Source organism: Colletes gigas, unplaced genomic scaffold, assembly GCF_013123115.1.
Source record: "Colletes gigas isolate AHSC1104 unplaced genomic scaffold, ASM1312311v1 Colletes_gigas_Sc00004, whole genome shotgun sequence".
NCBI lineage: Eukaryota > Metazoa > Arthropoda > Insecta > Hymenoptera > Colletidae > Colletes > Colletes gigas.
The window spans coordinates 7074726-7097485 of NW_025106633.1; the positions used below are offsets into that span (position 1 = coordinate 7074726).

At 42.8% G+C, this 22760-nt stretch overlaps 1 long non-coding RNA gene across 2 annotated transcripts in view; it reads left to right on the forward strand.

Annotated features, from left to right (window-relative positions):
- The window catches only part of LOC122394897, a 48647-nt gene extending 28866 nt beyond the window's left edge, over positions 1–19781 (forward strand). The window contains exons 3-4 of one of the 2 annotated variants that reach the window (XR_006258938.1): positions 18447–18619; positions 18695–19781. This is a non-coding gene — a long non-coding RNA (uncharacterized LOC122394897). Of the gene's footprint in view, positions 1–18446 lie in introns of both variants that reach the window. The other variant, XR_006258937.1, reaches the window with a different exon arrangement.
- Positions 19782–22760: the final 2979 nt, after the last annotated feature.

The window sequence follows — 22760 nt, forward strand, 5'->3', positions numbered from 1 at the left end:
TATTCGTTAACTAGTTTCGCGCTCGAAAAAGTAACCTTTCTCATTTCGTTGTGAATAAGCCGTTGGTAAAAGCGACGAGGGGGCACGCCGGGGGCGCCACCTACGATTCCGTGCCGAGCCGGAAGCGTGGCAACGGACAGTCGGCCAGTCGTGTACCAATCGTGTAAACCAATGAGCGTAGTTTTGCATCGTGTTAATGGGAATTACATAATAAATCGTAATTAGAAAGCCGGCTCCGGTGGCCGGGGCGTTTAATTTCAAGGATAACTCCCGTTGAAATTTAGCCGGCGCATAAACCGCGACCACATAATAAATTGTAATTAGAAAGCAGCTTTAGGAACGATTCTCGACGATAATCGTTGCGTTTACTTAACGAGGAATCAGTGCCAGCAGTCCATTGAGTTAAGACGAATTTTCGCGACTCGCTGACCGAAACCACTCGATAAATCGCAATCATGGTGGCGCCTTAAGGTAAAATTAAGTTCAAGGATAATGAGTGTTTTTATTAAACGATACGTGTACCCGGCGACGTTCGAGTTAATGGAAATCTTATCTCGCGTTAAACTCGATTTGTACGATGAGTTATCGTTATTAAATGTAATCGGAAAATTGGACAAGTGTGTAATTTAAACGATCGATATTAAATCGATTACCGACTCGTTGCTGGAGGAATGCGGAGGATTGCGAATCGAGAGAAAAAATAAATTGTTGGTTTGATCTTCTCGACGCGTTTAATTTTACACCTGATGTTACACTTTCGTTCGATCCTCGCATTAATTTGATATTATGTAAATAGATTAGCCACGGACGTCGTCGAAGCGTTCGTATTTCATATCGACGATGCTCGACATTGAAATCTAAATTACCTAACCTAACTCACGACCGCTATGAAGTCCAGGAAGAATTCCTCGCGATAAACGCTTGGTCATTCCTTTCGACGAGCGGAATAAATCGGCTCGAGAAACGATTTCAGCAAAACCACGACGCTTTCTTAGCGTTTCTCTAAACGACCGAGGGAAGGATTAGGTCCTAACGACCCGAAACGCAAATCGTAGAAGGCCGGACGTTTTCGCGTTCTTTTTTATCCGAGTCGACGTTAAGGGGCGATTTAAATTCATGACGATCGAAATTAAGGTAGTCCGGGAGGCGTCTTCGCTGTTCCATTACGGGATGGTCGGCCATTTTGAAAGCTGTCATAGACTGTTCATTGTATTCAAAGCCATTTACCATTGTAATTTTCGTCTTGGGTCCGCGACGCGTCTGGGCCCTCCATTGGAACGCGACCAATCTTACCAACTGACAAATAATTTCTTATTTTATAAAATATCGAATTTTTAAAAATTCCAAATGGTATTTTTATTCGCTGACATTAATACATTTTTCTGGATTTAAACTCTATTAATTACAACAAATGATAATTAGTATAACTTAACATCGAATGTATCATACATTCATACTGATACTCTGATAGAGGTACCTCTATCGGTGCTCTAACTTTAGTAGAGCAGTATTCCATTTTTATAGCAACATTCAACGACTAATAGAGCACTAGTAGATAACCCTAGAGCAGTACATCATTTCTATAGCCACATTGAAGCTATAGCAGAGTACTAATTCATTTCTATAGCTACAGTGAGACTCCTATAGAGCAGTAGTACCTTTATATAGCAACATTTATAGTATGAAAGAGCAGTGTGTCATTTTTATAGCAACGTTCGAGGTTTAATATAGCACAGGTACATTTCTATAGCGACATTCAAACATTAGGAGCCACTGTAGAGCTACTCTATAGCTACAGACTCCTATAGAGTACCATTTCCTTTCTATAGCAACATGTATAGTATGAATGAGTGGTGTTTTATGTTTAAGGAACGTGAAACATCTTCCATTTAATCTTACATATAATTTCTTATTTCGTCAATGCAAAAATTCCAAGCAGTATTTTTGTTCACTGACATTAATACATTTTTCTCGTCTGATAGAGCACTAGTACACTTCTATAGCTACATTCAAACTATAGCAGCGTACTAATTCATTTCTATAGCTACAGAGAGACTCTTATAGAGTACTAGTTCATTTCTATAGTACTACTTGAAGCGTAATAGAGCAGTTTCCATTTCTATAGTCACTAGAGTTTCACACTCATGTCAATACTCTGATAGAAGTACCTCTATTGGTGCTCTAACTTTAGTAGAGCAGTCTTCCATTTTTATAGCAACATTCAACGTCTTATAGAGCACTAGTACATTTCTATAGCCACATTGAAACTATAGCAACGTACTAATTCATTTCTATAGCTACAGCGAGACTCTTATAGAGTACTAGTTCATTTCTATAACACTACTTGAAGTATAATAGAGCAGTAGTCCATAAAAAAGTCCATAACATTGGAACTAACAAGGAAAGCCGGTGAATAATGTTAAAATTCTCCATTGAGATTTTTAGATTTTTTATAATTATTACTAGAGTATTAGTTCATTTCTATAGCACCACTTGAAGCGTAATAGAGCAGTAGCCAATTTCTAGAGTCACTAGAGTCACACATTCATATTAATACTCTAATAGAAGTACCTCTATCGGCACTCTAGCTCCAATAGAGCAGTATATTCCATTTTTATAGCAATATTCTACGACTAATAGAGCACTAGTAGATGTCTCTAGAGCAGTACATATTAATACACTGATAGAAATACTTCTAGGAATACTCTAATTTTAGTAGAGCAGTGTTTCATTTTTATAGCAATATTCAACGTCTAATAGAGCACTAATATGTACATTTATAGCCATTTATAATTTGTTATTTCGTCAATGCAAAAATTCTATCAATCACATGAAATTATGATTACCATAACCTAACATTGTACGTGTCAGAAAATAATTTTGAAATTTGAAAATTTATCGAATCAAAAATTTTTTCGAATCCAAAATTCCTTAAATCGACGTTCCAGCGCGTAAATAAAATATGTCCAACGCCGGCCACCGTTCAATGGCGTCCGTCGCGCGATTTTTTCTCGATCCTCGGGCCAAGGACGTCTCGGATCGCGCCAGATTTAGAATTTATTCCAACGTTTCGGGCATCGAAGGCGCGCTGCGCCTTAAAAGATCGTGACAGGTCGTTATACGTCGTAAATCTCGCGTCGCCCACGCCGAAATCCTTCGTGAAGGGCCACGCCGATGGAAGGAAGAAGGACCACGGAAATAGAATGGCGAGGGCGATAATTATTGCGAGCGATGACTGCCCACGTCGATTTTTCACCCGTTGCCGGAACTTCCTGGGAGATAATCGCGATAAAACCCGCGAGCCCGAGTTGATTCATGAACAGAGAGCCTCCTTAGTCGGTCGAGTCATTATTAGCTTGTCAAAGGTGCGTGTCGAAATGTTTGAGAAGTCTGACAGGGGAAACTAATGGTACTTGAGATATCCCAAGCAACGCTGAGAAATTCTTAAGATTATTAAACGGAATATTTATGCTTCTTCCTACTCTCTATTTATCATTTAACACCGTAGAAACAATGGTAGAAAAATATTTTAGAAATTTCTTAAGTTCGTGACTTTAGTTCTGGAACGTCCTGTAGGATCCTGGACTCCGGGCGTTTATTATTTATTATACGTCCCAGCGAGTGTAAGTACCGTGATATTAACCGGGCAATTTCAATCATTGACCCAGGTTACCATTCCTCGCCACAAGGAATTCCTATTTAATTTCGTTTAATGAGTCCAGCAGGAGTCCATAAACGACCAGCGTTTCAATTATTCTCAAACATCCCTCCTGGCGCTGTGAATGAATACGAGGAAGAGACAGGAAACATTAAACAAGAAATATTAGTTTCTCGATCATAAAGGACCGGGAGCAGAAGCGTTCTTTTTAAAGGAGTCGTATTTCAAATTATGGGACTCCGTAATACTTAAGAAACGTGAAACATCTTCCATTTAAACGTACGCACGGCTACTTCTTTTCGCAGGATGAAAAGTTCAGTGTCCAAATCGATTTGGACGAGGTGGACAGAATGGATTATTATTATGTATTGTAGAGAATCGTGAATGGGAACCTGTTCCATTCTGGAGCTAAGTTCAGACTTTAGTAGAGCAATTGTTCGTTTCTATAGCGCTATATGAAGTGTAATAGAGCAGTAGCCCATTTTTATAGTCGCTAGAGGTATACATTCATATTAATAGATAGAGGTATCTATATCGGTTCTATAGCGTTAGTAGAGCAGTGTTACACTTTTATAGCAACGTTCGATATCTAATATAGCACTAGTACACTTCTATAGCGACACTCAAACATTAGGAGCCACTGTAGAGCTACTCTGTAGTTACAGAGTCCTATAGAGCACCATTTCCTTTCTATAGCAACACTTATAGTATTAAGGAGCAGTGTATCCACTTTTATAGCAACTTTCGAGGTCTAATATAGCACTAGTATAGTTCTATAGCGACACTCAAACAGTAGGAGCCACTGTAGAGCTACTCTATAGCTACAGACTCCTATAGAGTACCATTTTCTTTCTATAGCATCACTTATAGCATTAAAGAGCAGTGATTCATTTTGAGAAAACGTGAAATATCTTTCGTTTAAGCTTGCACACGACTACTTCTTTTCGAAGGAAGAAAAGTCAAGAGTTGAAATCGATGTTTGTGACGGCGCGAGTAGGCGAAATTAAATACGATGCATCAATATGAATCACATCGTAGGATGCAGTGTCCCCGCGTCGGCTAAATATAATTCGTCCTTGGGACATTCTTTGCTCGCTGTTGGCTCGCGATGGAGAAAAACGATCTCGCGGAGATCTTCGTCGAGATCGGCAGGATTCTCACGTCGACGGACGGTCAACCCCTTCGAATTGGAAATCAGGATTCATCGGTTCGTGGAAAGGGTCGGAGGGCCACTCGAAAATCAAGATGTCAACGTGCGAGCGGCGATCGCGCGGAATTCGGAATCAGTCGCGCCGGATGCGCGGCCATTTTCGCCTCGTTGGCCGCGGGGGGGCGCTACGCGTGGCTTCCAGTTCTTATTTCTCCCCCCAGGTATCAATTTTTGCAATCTTTTGCAAAATTTTTATTCTATTTGCTTCGTAGAAATTTTTCAAACACTTTGAGCGGAAAGGTGAGTGAAAAATTTTCATCACGCGTCGTCGATGGACGTTGACGGATTTATGCGCACGATGTGATATAGTTACGATGGTTTTCGTTAATGTTTCGATACAGGAAGGTGGCAATTGAGATGCACGGGACGCCCTCGCCAGTCGACGGATACAAACGTCCATCTTTGTTTTCGATTGCCGAAACGAACGCCGCTAATTAATTATTCCACGCGTACGCGGCGACTCTCTTCGTTGCACGTGAGCGGTTGGCCCGGACTGCAGATTTCGAAACACATTCTAATTGCGTATCCTTTCTTTTCGGATCGTAAGAAAAAAATAGCCACCTCTATACCAGTTTTCCATACATTAATCTAGAATCTTAAATCAGAGGTCTAAATACTGAGGTCTAGAAATCAGCTTTCATCCTTCAGAATGGGGCTACTAAAAGCATCTTTGATCCCACGCAAAGGGAACAACTCCCATAACATCAGTGTTCCACTAAAAAAATCCTCAACCATTAACTATGAAATTAATTTACCATACAAGTTGTGACGTCACCTCTTGTGCTCGCTACCAGAGGGCCACGCTCTTGATTCTCTCGCAAGCGCTCGAGCGACCCCTCCGTTGCTATATATACGCGCCTCGACTGACCACTCAGTGTCCCAGCGTCTGAGGCAGGCGCGAGGCGAAACGCTTCTATGATCTTCCTCGTGTTCCAAAATAATTCCTCCAAACTCGAGAATTCTATATTCTTTAAGATACCCAAAATATCATGTATCCCCCCAAAATACAACATGTAACAACCCATAGCCCGATCACAACTTCGGTGCACGTCTAAGCAGATATTAATTTAGAAACTTGTAATACAAGAAACTCCCCCGATAGAATAACAATTGATCGGACGAGGAGGGGTAGTGAACCACTCGAGGCCATCGGTTCGGTTAATTTTCACCTCTCTCGTCCATAGAGGAAGCAGCCTCACCAAACTTCCAAAAACCAACCAGTTTCCTCCTTTCAATTACCAAAGCAGGTGAGCATCGAATCACGATCCCGTATCACGTCTTCCAGATTATGAATGGCGGCTCGTGGCGAAAGTAAATCCTTTAATTAACCGGTCGATCGATTCTCACGAGCAGGCGGGGCGGGCTGTGGGGAGAGGGCGGTAGTGTCGATCACAATGGAAGGGCAGACACATGTCCCGTCATACGAATACCTCATTCCGGGCCGTGAATTGCAGGAAGCCTTCCTACGACACGTTCGTCGTACACCTCTTCCTGCCACGGGGCAGGCCGTTCTCGTTGCTCCGCGCGGCGTCCTATATTTAGAAAACGGCCATTACGCGCACGCCCGACGACCACTTCCCTAATAAATTCACCATAATTGCACCCCACGGAATCCTACACGCGGTACGCTTTTATGCAAATTCCCGCCTTTTTGCGACGCGTCCCTCACAAACCGCTCGTTACACCTCGCCACGGCGTAACTAATTAAAGCCGCAATTAACGAGGTGGACTTAGTCCGCTCCGCGAAAGGCATCGAGCCCGCCCGAGGGCACCCGGGGGCCTCCTACGTCCTGACAACTTGTCAATTTTACTAATGTCAGCTATATTGTCCAGAGTATCGAGAAGAGCTTATCAGGATCCTTTTTCATCACCTATTGCGTGCCTGAGGTACTCAAACGTGGGAATGGGGAAGAGAATCTACCTTGCAGGATGGCTGGTCCAGGTCATCCTAGGCTTATCTTTGCAATTGGCAAGACTAGTTCGATGTAATAGCAAATCAGAGACTCACCTTAGCTTGGTAGCTTTAGCAATGTCTCAGGGACTCCAGAAGAGGCTTGATGCACCCATCTTATCTTTGAATAATCTTACCAGGTGATGGGAGGTGTCTATAATTACTGCATCAGCCTCAGTTGTTGGGTAATATCGGTTGCAAAGTGTGGGGAGAGTAGTACTTTGTTTCTATAGCAGCATTGAAACTATAGCAGAGTACTAGACCCTTGCTATAGCACCATTCAATGTCTTACAGAGCTCTAGAACATTTCTATAGCCACATTGACACTATAGCAGAGTACTAGTTCCTTGCTATAGCTATAGTAAGACTCCCATAGAGCACTAGTCCACCTCTATGGTTACATTCTACCTCTATTAGAGCACCAGTTCCTTTCTATAGCGTCATTCAGACTCCATTTTGGGTACGAGTTTCTCCCCCATGCATTTAAATTGTTAGAGTATATCTTATCGATGCAACAATCTTGCCAACTAACAGGAAGTGTAATTATTCCTCCACCGTCAGTTTTCGAGTATCAGTTATCAAGTCACCATTTAAAAACAAACTTCCATTTTGCAATCCTGTAGAATTCCGTAAGTTGACTGCTATGAGAGCCCATATATTAGAGTATATGAAACGAATGGAGCATTAGGCGAGCGTATAATCCTGTTCGACCCACCGTATCAGATTCCTAGCAGCGGTAGCCTAGCCTGGTAGTTAGGAAACGGTAAAAATCGGAAGTGAAACGTCCAGGCGGAACATTACGCCTCGCTGGTAGATGAAATTTTCGCCCAAGTAATTGTCACCTACGCCACGCCGTGAATATAGATGATCGGTTAGGCTGGCTCGCCGCAGCGTGTACTTTATCGAACGACGGTTATCTAAGGACGATAGCTCTGGAAGGTGCATTACGATCGAAGTGTTACTAATTACACGCTCGGGGATTAGCGCTGTGTATATAGCCCGCGGTGGCAATTAATACGCGTCCACCGCATCACCACCGCTGGTAATTAATAACGTTCGCGTTCTTCGAGACGTGGATCGGTAATAGCGTCGAGAGTCGACGCAATACCGGCGATTAAATGCAAATCTCACATAACGCTGAGATATAGATCGTCGTTTCGTTTGCGGGTTCGATTTTTCAAAATGACCACGCACCCCGCCCCTGTTGGATTTCGCGGTCTGGTCGATGAATAAGCGCGGCGAATCGCATCGATTTTCATGCCAGTTGAAATGATAGGCTATCGAGGGATCGACAGGTCGTGAAAGAAACCGTTTGTATAGCAAAGTGCAAGCAATTGTCGAGTTGTATAGCTAAAAAGCAATTTCTATAGAGCATCAGTTCAGTTTTATAGCAACACTCGACGTCGAATAGAGTTCCAGTTCACTTTTATAGCGACTTTCGTGCTCTACTGGCGTTTTAGAGCAATAAAATACAGTTCCAAGTCATTTATATAGCAAAGTGCAAGCTATAATTGAATTTTATAGCAACACCCGAAGCAGAATAGAGTTCCAGTACACTTTTATAGCGACATTCGAACTCTACTAGCTTTATAGCCTCCGAACTCTAGTGGTGTTCTAGAGCAATGAAATATAGTTCCACGTCATTCGTATAGCAAAGTGCATCGTCGAGTTTTATAGCTATAGAACAACTTCGATAGAGCATCAGAAGTCCCTTTGAGAATTGTTTGTTGCGAGACGCGTTTCGTTCGTGCGATTTTAATAGCCTCGGGGGAGACACGAATCGATTCGCCGCCACACACGAAGCGCCGCCGAGCGATTCTCATTCCTTACAAGTGCAGGGATGAAGTAATAATCGTTTATTGCGATGCTTGGAATCGTAAAGGAAGCGGCGTGTACCGAAGGCGTATTATCTCTCCGTTCGATGGCTATTGCCGCACGAGAATGTCTTCATTCGATCACCCTGAGTGACTTATGAATGGAAACGAAGATTCTGGGATTCTATCGCTCGCTAATACGTCGTCTGTGCCTCTCGATCTATTCCTCGATAGTTGTAATATATCGTTTCACACGGAAAGATCGTGTATTTCATCTGTTCCATCGTTCATTTCAATTTTAATCAGTCTTTCACTACTCTGTTAAAAATTCACCATCGTTAAGATATTTTTATGTATTATTACGCTTCTTTCTTATCTCTAGACGCTTAGAATGACACAAAACAATCTAAAACACTTTGTATAAAGGTAGAATTAGTGCAATGAAAGGTTGACGCTGCGCACGCACTCAGAAGTTCCCAGGTACGGTGCGCGCGCATCGTACGACGGCAGCACTAGTCTTTCCACGGCTCCGCAAATACGCGAGCCAAGTTATCGCTCGCGTCACTCGTGGCGTTTGGGGCGAGCGGCGCGTTTGCCGTAAAACAATGACGATTAAAGCAACAGCGAATGATTTGCGATCGAAAGAGGAACCGGGTGCTCGTCTCGGAGCCCGGTTGCGCGTAAACGTCGGGGGCGTGACAAAAATGCGGCCGGGTGCACGGACGCTCGTAAATTACGCGGCCCGTAGGCCCGATAAAATACAACCCGACGGGGATTTATCGCCAGCGAATTCGTGGACCGCGGTGGACACCGTTTCTGCGGCCAGTAATTGCAGAAATAACGCCCGGTGAGTCGCCACCGACGCGGATCGCGTAACAGGGACATCGCGGGGCAACGGTTCCTCGAATAAAATGGCGGACGCGGGAGTCTAGAAAAGCATCGGAGCTCGGGGTTTTTGGGTCGAGGCTGGGTCTTCTAGTTTTGATTAGGGGGACGGGAAATTTTGCGTCGAAAGATTGAAGAGGGACTAAAATTACGTGGCCCGGATCAGTGGTGCTCAAACTCATCGCGAATCATTTTTATTTTAGTCGAGAGTGTTTTTTAGAAAGCTTCAAGTAATAAGAAAATAGAATTTTAGAACGATCGCGTAACTGAAGAGTAATTTCGTAGTATGATGTGGGGTAGAAAAAGAGAAAGGAAAAAGTGTAAATTTACAAGGGGGTTAAGAAGGTTGTTCTACTCGGGGGAAAGTGTTTGTGGAAAAATTGGATTGTAAGGTTGCGAGAACACGTATCGCGGCGTGTTTCGCGCGAAACAAAAAATGTGGATACGTAATGTCATCGTAAATCTGCGGTAGTTGTCGTGGGACGGCCCACTGAACATGTCCGTAAAATATACACTGACGGTAATTTACTCCTCGCGCGAGATTTTGTGTAACTCTATCGGGCAATCCGTGTAACGGTTTCGCCTTTACGATCGTTGAGAATACTTGCAAACTATGATGCATCGCTATTTAATTATTCCCCTAGAAAACAATTCATTACTTTCGTGTTATTAATAGCATTTTTTGTATACAGATGTCACTGCCTACGCCACTGTACAATAGGGTATATTAATTTTATTGTTAAATAAAATTGACAATATAACAGTTTAGAGTGGAACATTGTTAATAATTTTATGGAAAATATTTGGTTTGTTAATAGAGGGTGTAAATGATGTTCGATTGCAACACTTGTCCCCTCGAGGAAGCTAAAGTGGGCATCGACCATAACATTCTTCTCAGAAATAGGAATTACTGGCGAAGGTTAGGTTTGTTTGTTGATACACGCCTCGCCTTACGCGAACGTTTGATGAACGTTTACACAAAGATTGATTCCGTAACCTCTGTTAGTCTCGACCTTCCTGTCATACCGTGCACACCTAACCTCTGCTTCCTTCTCAATTTCAATCGTTCTTCTGTTCGGTAAATTAATTCGTAACGCGTTGCCAACTTTCAACGTGTTTAATTATTTTAATAAATCTAGTGTCTCGTGCGTCGTCAAGTGCCAATTTCTAACTGTTAGTTTCGACCTTCCTGTCGTAACATGCACGCCTAACCTCTGCTTTCTTCACAATTTCGACCATTACTTCTTCTATACGAAAAAATAGTTCCTAATACGTTGCAAACTTTCAACGTGTTTAGTTATTTTAATAAATTTAGTGTCTCGTGCGTCGTCAAGTGCCATTTTCAAATCTTCCATCGCAAACTTGTGTTTCAATCGTGGACCATGCGAGTCGCCACATTGAAAGTGAGTATCTCTTTTCGAAACTGTTTGTGAATTTTGTTCAACGTGTAAAGAAGAGATTCGAAGCGAACAAACTAGAAAGCGGGAACAGTAATTTCGCGAAATCCATAGCAACGAGCTCTCGTTCCCAGTAGAGCCGAAGTCAAACCAATTTGTCCAATCTGTCGAGCCAGTTCTGCCGCGGCGCTGCGAGTTCGGAGCGTTAATTTATCTAACGCGCGGAATTAGTTCCGCCAGCTTTGGAAACCCCGTGAACGATAATTCGCCCGGTCTATATAATTACTTTCGCGCTGCTTATAAATTCGTGATTCGTACGACCTATCAGTTTTACTGACGCCGCGAATTTGGTAACGCTAATTTGCTTAATTTGCGGAATTAGTTCCGTCAGCTTTGCAAAGACCCAACGTTTGTAATTTGTTCCATTCCGGTGTTGCAAAATAGAAAAAAAAATAACAAAAATCAACGACCAATTAAAGCCGCGTAGCACGGTCTGCGTTGCAAATTTCGAGTGGTAATTTTCTGTGGCCTGATATCTGATCGAGAACGCGAGAACACCGATTCGCCTAATTTGTAAAACATATTTGCTACAATGTGCAATTATCTTCCAACCTTATATGTTTTATTGTACTCGTGTTTGTACAGTCGAGGTCGGAAAATCTCGATTCGTGCAATTAGAATTCGGTTATAGGCGTTCCGATTCACCGACTCTGCAAAATTATTTTCGTCGCGAGAACAGCGCCACGGTGATTGAGGTTAGGTTTAATGACAGCGCTCTTAATACGGCGCGATCGTTAATAGAGGGCCTAAACTTTACAAAATTTGCCCCACGCTCGTAAGCGGAAGGTTTTACTTGACAATAATTTCCTTTCAATTTTATAAAGACGAAAGTTATGTTCGTTTTTATTAGTCCCGGAACGGTCGAGGGAGCGGAATTGGTGAGTCTTGATCGATACGAGCACGAGATCCGTAATACCGGTATCGTATTATCGTGCCCCTTTAAGGAAATGATGGGTGCCTGAATTACGCGAGAACACCTCGTAAGCGGCACTCTCTGCCTCCCATCGATAACCATCACTTAAGTAATTTCCGATTAATCATCGGGTATTTGCCGTCGATACTCTTTAACGACTCTTTAATTATCTCTTCATATTTTTACGCGAGAAGTCGGATTATCGGGCGACGGTATGAATTATTCATAAAAATGGCCCAAGGCGCGTCGGCGGTTCGGTCCTCCCGCTGACCCTTCACCCTCCCCTCGTCCATCGCGTTTGAATCTCCCGCCATTCGGGACTTGGGACTCGCGGAGCACTGACGTGTCTAGTTTTCAGCGATCGACAAAAATAACTAAAAATCCATCTTTTACAAATTGTTGCATAATAGTAGCATACAAAATAGATAAAAGAAAATGACAGCCACAGGATTAGCTTCATGGAATTTCAGGTTATGGCAGAGATTAAATCGGTTGCTTTGCTCGACTCGATCGTAGATACCGAGTTGATCGATAAATTAAACAGAATTAGATTTCACGGTTCCCGTAAAAAATCGTATCGGTTTTGCTTGGCGGTTCGGTCACGGTAGATAAGCGTTCATAAAATTTTAAGTTACGGGAATTGCATCAAACATTGCATAATTTCGTTGGGATTTAAAATTTAATTCCAGGAACTCGCTCCACGATAATGTTCGCGTTGTTATTATTGATGTTCGATTATTTTAACGGTAGTGCGGATATATATACCATGGGATGTTCGTTGTGTACAGTTATCGCGTTCATTTTGCGCATGGTTGCAAGCACGTTTAGTTTCGCGGTCGTTTTAGGTATTATCGCGAGTGTAATTAATGCAATTCAGGCTCGCTCGCGTAATTAATTCAACTCGGGGTTGTTATTACGGATAGTCCCAACTGACGGTCATCCCGACTTATGATTGAAAGTATAATTGCCGCGATGTGCAGTTGTTTCGCTTTTGATTTCAGGTATAATTAGAATATATCCCCGATTGCAAGTGTAATTAGCGTGGCTTGGAGTTGCAATTAGAGTTGATCCAACTCGTAGTTACTGCGCGTATGGTCGTAAAAGGACAGGAACCTTGAGTCGGGCGACCTTTACGGAGATACAATCTAAGCGAAATTGTCGGTACATCGCACATAGTTTCGTTGATGCGATTTTATTAATTAGATAACATCGTCGAGCTGTCAAACGTGTGGTTTAATCCGACGCGGTGTGATTGCAAAAATGATGTCGGAAACTGCCATGAAATAAATTGCTTCGTCTCGTTCGTGCAATTTATTCGTGAAATATGTGGCAAGTATTCAAGTTGCAATTATTTTTACGGGGCTATGGAGCTCCATTAATACGCATTGTTCGTATTTTGAATCATTAGAATCCTTCAATCCGTCCGGAAGTTGTGATTCTTTAAACATACGCGTGAAATTTCTGGCCACACGGTATATTTTCGGTAAAGAATTTTTTTCTCGAAAGTACGTAGGATTTCGGGGGTATGTCTGTTCACAAAAAATAATTGTATTTGACCGCTGCAATGAAAAATAATTTTTTTAGAATGTTTCGAAATTTTTTAATTTTGATGAAAAATTTGGACACATTCTCGAATTTTTTTCTCGAAAATGCGTAAGATTTCGAGGGTATGTCTATTGACCAAAAATAATTGTAATTGATCCCGGCATCTGAAAATAATTTTTTCAGATCGATTTGAAATTTTTTTTGTTTTCGAAAAATTTAGGTACCTTCTCGAATTTTTTTCTCGAAAATGGGTAGGATTTTGAGGATATGTCTAATGACCAAAAATGATTGTAATTGATCCCCGCATTCGAAAATAATTTTTCCGGAACGATTTAAAATTCTTTTATTTTTCGAAAAATTTGTCTAACTAGTCGAATTTTTTTCTCAAAAGTGCGTAAGATTTTGGGGTTATGTCTATTGACCAAAAATAATTGTAATTGATCCCCGGATCCGAAAATAATTTTTTCAGATCGATTTGAAATTTTTTTTTGTTTTCGAAAAATTTAGGCACCTTCACGAATTTCTTTCTCGAAAGTGGGTAGGATTTTGAGAATATGTCTAATGACCAAAAATGATTGTAATTGACCCTCGCACACGAAAATAATTTTTTGGGAACGATTTGAAATTTTTTTTTTCGCCTTAGAAAGAAGAAATCGACTCGACACGGTTTTGGACGAAGTTGGAGAAGTTGTAGAATACCCATGGGGTTTCAAAATGGCGAAATCGGGAGTGCAGTACGCCCCAGGAGGATCCTGCATTAATATCTGCCGTCTCTTAGAACGCGGTAATGGGGCTTTATGACCGCGAGGAGCGTCGGTTTCGCGGTGCAAATTGCACGTTGCATCGATTTACGAGGCGAACAGTAATTTCCACCATCTTGTACGCGTCTAGCAGGCCTGTACCCTAGCCGGCTCGAACGAGTATACGAAGCGTGTTCCGGTGTTCGGGCCAGCGCGCTAGAAAATTGTCCCGCCCCGCGGAATTATGCTTCCCGTATGGCTGGAAACGGCCACGGTGAAAAGGAATCACGCACGAATTGCCCTATGTACATTAATGGCACGCGCGGAATTTGCAATCATGATGTCTTCGTGACGCGATACGTCCCACGGGGCGGTCCGTTTCCTGCGATACCGCGAGAGCATGATCCACGCGGGTCCATTAGGGGAATCCCGATTAAAAAAAACCCTTCCTCCTCCGATCGTTCTTTATCGAACGTTATCGATGTCATTTAAGTCATCTGTCGTCTGAAATTCCTGGAACTACCTGGCCCCAAAGTGCTCTCGATCGAGAAATTTAGTATCGTTTTAGCGTAACTTACGAACGTGGCTCCAACTGTTCACTTTTACGTAAGTATATTATTCGATAAACTGTTTTTCTCTTTCTACCTTAATGTTGACTCTTCGACTCTGTTATGGTGTTTAAACACTGTTATTTTGTACTTGGTAGAAGGCTTGTTGCACCACTTTTTCCGTCTCCAACGCGAGACACGCGATCCCCGTATGTCATTCGATGATTTTCCCCGCCATTTTGCAGTAATTTCAACGTGACAGGTTCTCGTCGTTCCTACTTAAATGTTTGCTCGAAAGTATCGATCGTAATGGGCCACGATCTATGCAATCTCAGTTGCTCTTTTCCTCCGCCATTTTGGTCGATGCAAGAAGTACCAGGCAATATAGCATGTAATTTAATCGACTATCCTCTTCGTGCACGCTTACTTTCCCCTATTTAAACTAATAGCTCTGTTTAAAATTATCATTCCTGATGGACTCCATTTTGCTTACAACTTATAGTCTCCTTAACTCCCCATAACTATCTTCAGCCATCTTTGCGGCGATCAGTAATTCGCTATAAAGTCGACGTACCATCTCTGGTCCGCCATTTTGGTATATAATGGACCTAGCAGGCAATATAATTTGTAATTTAACCATCCATTTTATGCTTTCCTATTTCCTCTTCAAGATCTATTAAAAAATATCACTATTAACGGACTTAATTTGACTCCTCCGCCATTTTGTTATACAACAGATTTGGGGGGCAATTCAATTTCTAATGTAATCCACTACCCTTTCTACGCCCCCTCATTTTCTCCGCAAAGTCTGTTAAAAACTTAATTTACAAGCCCCCTAACTCCCCAATACATTCTCTTCATCGTAGTAAAATTTTCCGCGACCAAAAAGGCACTCTTAATGCGCCATCTGTCTTTTTCCACCTCCATCTTGGCCCATCAGCAGACAGTACGATCCGTAATTTATTCGCCTATCCTCCTCGTGCATTCCCATTTTCCCTACTTAACTTAATAGGGCCGTTTAAAATTATCATTCTTAATAGACTTCATTTTGCTTGCAACTTAAACAGTCTCCTGGACTCCCCCATCTCGAAGCGTCTTTACGGCGATCGGCGATCCCCGATGTAACGTCTCTCGCGTCGCGAAAGGCAACGGATAATTTTGCAACACGAAATGTATCGCTGGGATACGTGTAATCGTCCCCGCGGACGGCAAAAAGTGAAAAAAAAAAAAGAAAGACGAAACGAAGGGCATAATCGTCCGATGGAACGTCCAGCTTTCACGCTTAACGTTTCACGGTCGTTTCAGGGAAGAACTTGACACGGGAACGCGATTCATACACGTAGACGCCGTTACCCGTCAATCGTTTCGCGTCCAGAACGCCCCCTCCGTCGCTTAATTATTTTCCCCGTGGAATTACTATAGCGTGCTTCGCGGATTATCTGGCGATCTCGAGCAACGGATAATCACGGTGCATCGCGGCTGATTGCACCGTGGCATCGCTGGAAACAGTCGATTCGACGCACTGTTTATACCTATCTCATTATATTTCTGTCGTGAAAATTATTACCCGCGATTGTCGCGTCTCCACGCGTCAGTCTGTCGAAGCGTTACAATGTACGGTGGAGTGGAGGTCGTAGATGACCAGTGACGCCGCCAGCTGGGAGTCGCTCGGACGCTGCGCGAGGCAGATGCGCGTGAAACCGTTCTACGAGAATCAACGACAGATTTCGATCTCCTGTAATCAAATATATTTCTGAATCTTTATGAATCCGCATTCCTGTTCGAGAAAAATTGTCGACAGCAATAACTGCGTTGAAAAATCCAATACGGTGTAGGTTTATCGATAACCGCAAGAGGGTCTCGCGTTTGCACAGGATGCTCGACAAAACATCGTATTATACCAACGCCAGTCTCATTTCACCGTAATAGGATTCCGTGCGCGGTTTCGTTGGCAAAAATCTCTCGGTTTCGACGCAAGAAACCGTACAATCTTATCAACCGTCTTTTCCACCGAGGCTTAATCCAAAACCCTCGAACAATAAATCGTCCTTTTGGTTGTCTGCTTCTGTCATTACACGAGTACCATTTTGTCGGATCGCGATCGAGTTCTCTCGTTCTCCGCGCTCTCGGTTTGCTCCTGTTTCGCCGCCTCCGGGACGTTCTTTCGTTCGCTCGCCGGGGATTTTTATCCGCCCGGGGAAATAATCTGCTACCGGGCGCCCTGTCGTTGTCATTATTGCGCCCCTCGCGGGATGAGGCATCGGCTCGTTGCAGAAAATAACTTTGTACCGGCGTCTCCCAACTTCGATGCCATTGATTCTCGAGATATCTTGTTCCCGCGTCGATGGTAATTCGCCGTAACACGCGACGACCATTCGGGGGAAATACACTAACGCGCAAAAGTTTGCCTACGCCAGTTCTTATTGTTACAATGGCTTCCAATGTCGTCTCCAAATTTTTTTTTTTTTTTTTTTATTTTTATTGCGTAATACAATTAGGCTATATACCTACATTGAGATTATCTGAATACACATATCGATAACAAATTATAAATTACAGAAAATCAGCAACTGATTTAGATTAAATATATATATATACAATTCTTCTCTAGGAATTTGAAAATAACCATTAGCGAGGAGATACTTGGTTGAAAAAGAAATGTGTTAACCGTGTAAGGGGGGGAAAAATTTAATGAACATAGTTTTTTGGCGATCAAAAATTTTGACCAAACTTACGGGACCAATCTTTCTTTATAATCTACGGAGTCCCCCTTATTGCCAAGTCTGCTATTCCGTTTTAGTGTACGATAAATTGAACGTGGATATTACGATAAGAATATGGTACTTCAGGTGTCTCTGGTCGTGATAGTGTTATAGCTTGGTATTTTAGTGCGTATCGTTATTGCAACGCTGTAGAGAGGAAGAGGAGATATTGTGGAGTCGATTGAGAAATGCATATATAGTAACGGAGGGGTGGGTCGAGCGCTTGCGAGAAAGACAAGAGCAGCGTAGCGCTCTGGTGGCGAGTGCGGGAGGCGACGCCACAGTATCGTACTGTCACACCGTAAGCCCCCATAGAAGTGTTACTCATATCGATAAAATTAGTCATAACTGATACACCAAGTAGATGACGAACTTTTGTTGACTCCTTTAACACTTTCGCTGCCAGATCAAAACCGACTAATATTCTGGAAAAGTAAAATTTTGATTTCAGACCATTATAATCTACATAACCTAAAATTTGTTTCGACTCTTATTTTCGTAATCCTGTTAAAATTCACAAATTCTATCCAAATTTATTTCCCCCAATTTCTTAACTTGAGAATCAATTTTTCTAGTGATTTAGTGTTCAGTCTCCGAATAAACCTCAGAGTATATTCTGATATCTTTATCCGAGTGCTCGAACCATTCCCAATCAAAATCGTCCTAACATTGTGACGCTGCAACTATTTGGACGAGTCTCCGTAGCTTACGGCATAACAGTACGAGAAAAGTCGCGAGGAGGATGTCAGAGCCATCTGTTCGGGAGTTTGCGTAAACCTAATCGTGTCGTGGAAATGTCCGAGCAGGGATGATGGCCGGGATTAGCTGTACGGAGGTGGATAGGGAACGTAGCGTCTCCGAGCGCGGTTGAGGCACTATTACTTATGCAGTCTACGTTACCCGGCTTGCATTGCTGCACGACTGCTTGCTTACCCTACGTAACGTGTACTTTATTCTTTCCAGATGCGCTCGCGCCGATAGCTACTGGCGATTCGCTCGTTTAACAGCGTAACGGCGAGCCAGCAGGAATCAGGGCCGGTGAGTGGCATCGTGGAAGGAGAACACAGTGCACCGGGGGAACAGAGAGAGAGAGAGGAAGATAAAAACGTGCCTGGACCCCAGAAGGGTGCTAGAAAGTGGGTACAGTCAACGAGGAGAATATAGAAAACGAGCGTTGCTACTTTTTTTATTTTTTTTTTTCTTCTTTTCAGTTTTATCGTGTTCGCGGACCCTGTTCTCGATTTGTATCCAGATTTTAATCCTGAACGATTCTGGGAACGATCGGAAGAGTGGATATGATAATTTAGATTTAGCGGAACGTGGTGGAATCTTACAGATTTTAATATAAGTGGTGGATGCTAGAATGTGCACGGAAAAGGAGAACTTTGTAGGTTATGTGCGTTCACGGGTAGCCGTATTAGCAACCTGGCGAGTGATATTTTGAGATGAGTTCGTCTTTATTGTGAGTGGAATGATGCAACCCGGTTCAGACTTCGGACTCGTATCGATACGCGTTAGGTTAGGTTTGCAATCCTGCGGGAGTAATTAGATAAGCATAACCTTGAATGTTCTTGCTCTTTTATGAACTGAGAGCTCGTAAGGAGAGTTAAGAATTAAACGAATCCGCGATTTTCCATAATACCTTCGCGAAATGTTCGGAATGGAACAGGTGCAGTAATTACATATGCAATTTACATTCAACGAACGATTTACCGTACAACCCTGCGAGAAACTAATTCACCCTTCTGTTTAATTCCCATGAATCATTCGACGAGGCTATAAGCGTACAAAACGCACGGTAGCTCCTGTGTTTCTTCCATGCCCGTCCGCCAGAGGTCTCCGGAAACCCGATCCTCTAATTATTTCGAGCAGTGGTATAATAGATGCGTAATTGGAAGCGCAGTGCTCGTAGTTGTTCGGCTGAAAAATCGCGGGTTTTTCGTTGGACGGTTCGCCGGGTGATTTAATGAAGTGGAAACGAAAGAAGCACGAGTGTCATAATAAAGGAAGACGGGATCAGGAATAGAAGGGGGGGACAAAAACATGTCCAGGTCCTACGGAGGTGCTAGGCGGCGAGTACAGTCGCGAAAGAGAATATAATCTCCGATCGCCATACTCTGCCCGGCGGCAGTCGTCTGACAAACGGAAGCTGTTAGGTCCTTTCGCGAACGCTTGTCTTTCAGGCGTGTCGTCCTGGCAAAAAACTGGAAAATGCTAACGCCGGTGGCTGTCGTGTGACCTGCTGGCGGGGCACGCCTTTTTTAGAAATTATTTCCCCATACACTGCATAACAATGGCACGAAGGTAAAAACGCAGGAATTATTTTGTAATTTCAAAGTTTGGTGAAATCAACTATGATTTCAAAGATTTTTTCCCTTTTTTTTTGAGAGATCGTAGTTTTTGTAATTGGGAGGTTTTATGAAAATTTGTTAAAATTTCTATTATAATTTGTAGATTTTTTCTTCCTCCCTTAAGATTTGAATTGTCAAGGTTCGACCGTAGTTTTTGTAGCTGGAAGAATCTTATCCACCCTCTTTAACTGTCCTGTCGAGTCTTCTCTAAGTACTCTTTTTCAAAGAGTTCCCTAATTAATTTGAAGATTTCTTCCCTTCCCTTGAAATTCGAATTACCAAAGGTTTGACCATAGTTTCTGTGAAATATTGTGAAAGAGATGGAAAGGGAAAGGAAAGGGGAGCATTTTGCCCCGTCCCTGCTTTAAATGCTGGGACAACTGAGTGCTCAGTCGGGGAGCGTATATATACCAATGGAAGGACGGTCGAGCGCTTGCGAGAAAGTCAAGAGCGTGGCCCTCTGGTGGCGAGTGCAGGAAACCATAGACCCCCACTTTTCCCAGTCGAGCCTCGTTTAATAGAAAATTTGACAAAATAATTTGTTAATAAAAAATAAATAACAATGTTTAACAAGGTTGAGCATCGAAGATATGTTAATTGAAAGCGCAAAGACGAAATGCGCCGGAGCACGCGTCGTTCGAGGATCGAAACGCGCGAACAGAAGCGAAAAACGAAATACGAGTCGTTCGAAAGCAATAAAAACGTTAATGAACGGCGCGAAGTGGGTGCGTCAATGAATATGTAAAGGAGATCGTCGGAAATTCAAAGCGCGGGCTCATTATTTCCTATCTCGGTCCGCGATCTTCGTCGTTACCGTTGATCGAAGGAGTTCCGGCTAAATGCTTGTTCAGATTACGTTTATTGAAATAATCGATCGCACTCCATATTATGCAAATGCACGCTTCACCCGTCGCCCCGTTAGCATCGATATAAATCGACGCCCGTGAGCACCGCTCGATCCCGACTTGTAATTTGTCCGCTATCCTTTGGCTGCCTCCATTTTTGATCCTTCGAGCGATCCTGGGATCCTGGATATTGCTACTTTTTCCCTCCACGATTCCATCGATACGTTTTCAAAAACTCAGTCGATCAAAATCAACCTCAACTTTGCCCCAACATTTACAATTTCCACATTTTTTAATTTTTTTTTTAATAATAATATAAACTTACAAATTTTTTGAAGTTTGCACGTTTTTAAAAATAATTTATTTACTTTTAACATAAAACTTGCGAACCCATGTTTATCGAGAAATTTATCAAAATATTCCAACGATCGAGAACAACGTGAATCGATTGTAATTTATCGTTCGAGTGTTGATTTAAGATCTCCCCTTCCCTGGAACGACCACTTTCTTTGTAAACCGCGACACGGTGCAGTTTTCGATGAGTTACGGACTTCCCCGACGCAGTGACACACAATCGCAAATCCAAAGGGATGCAGAGGTTAAGAAGAAGGGGAGAGGATTGAAGGAAAAAAAGACGGGCGTCGTGGGGGCCAAGACGAGAAAATAAATAGCGTGTATCGCGAGAGGGCGGATGTCGACGGGGACGAAAGTGGGCGGATATAACCATAGAGCACGTGGCGCGCGCATCGGTTCACCATAAAGATCGAGATTTACCGCGATCGATGCGCTTAAACCGTGCCTCGTCCCTTGCGCCATAAATTGACAAAGTATCCCCTCGCGAATCGCCTCGAAACATTGAAAATCCGTCGTTTCTTCCTTGCAACTTTCTTGCAAGACAGGTTACCTCCAAACATCGCCGCCATCTTGGATGCACGGGACTTGAATCGAAGACAAATCAACGGTATACTACTTGAATCATCTACATTACAATTATATTAAATTTCACGTTAAATCACGACGAATATTGAACGTTAAGAATTTTTAAAAAGGATAAAAAAAATTACAAACGCCATTTGTTGCAGGAACCTAAACTAAATCACCAAAAGAGAAGATGCAGAACGATTAACCTCTTCTTGAATCATCTACATTACAATTATATTAAATTTCACGTTAAATCACGACGAATATTGAACGTTAAGAATTTTTAAAAAGGATAAAAAAAATTACAAACGCCATTTGTTGCAGGACCCTAAACTAAATCACCAAAAGAAAAGATGCAGAACGATTAACCTCTTATCGTAATTTTCGGTAGGGTCGGTTGCCAAAATAAGAAGCACTCGAGTTTGTTTCGTGGTGGGGGACACATTAGAATGATTAAGGCGGGGCTTTGACTATCGTTGACACGCGTGTAAAACCGGTTATCTGCGCCCACGGTGCATTATTTCGCTCTCAACGCCGGTGTTTCGCGATAACGAACCGATCCCTCTCCCGACTAAATAGTCCTCGCCGTCGGTGGAAATTAAACCGAACTGGGAAGCAATGGCACGCGAGGCGAGCGGAAGAGAGAGACCTAACCTGACCCGTAAGGTTGGACCGAGGCACGCCGGGCTAGGCCAGTCGTAAATCGTTCGATCAAACGACCGAGATGAGTCGTAAAGCCTCGCCGCTTCGGTAGCGGTTTCGGATTAAATATAACTTTTTACGATCGTCGGCTACCAGTCGCTGAAATCGTTCGGTAAAATACGATGCTGTTCGATCTTTCTTTTACCGATACTCTCGCCACACCCACGCGATACTTCGAGATTCGAGTGCGCGAGACAAATTGGTCCCATCATAACCTGTAACATCGACCAGACGTCATTTGTCGGACGAAACGTAACAGGTTTAATGCCTGGAATTGATTTAGTCCCCGAGCTACATCCATTCATTTTAACTCATAAATGGACCGACAATTGATAAATCGATTTTGGTACGAAATGGTAAAAACGTTAAAAACGTAGTTTGATCGTATCGCGAGTGGTAATTCCCTCGAAGCCCAAATCGTTTTCATCGTGCTCGAGCCAGGGACGGCTCCTCGCCGC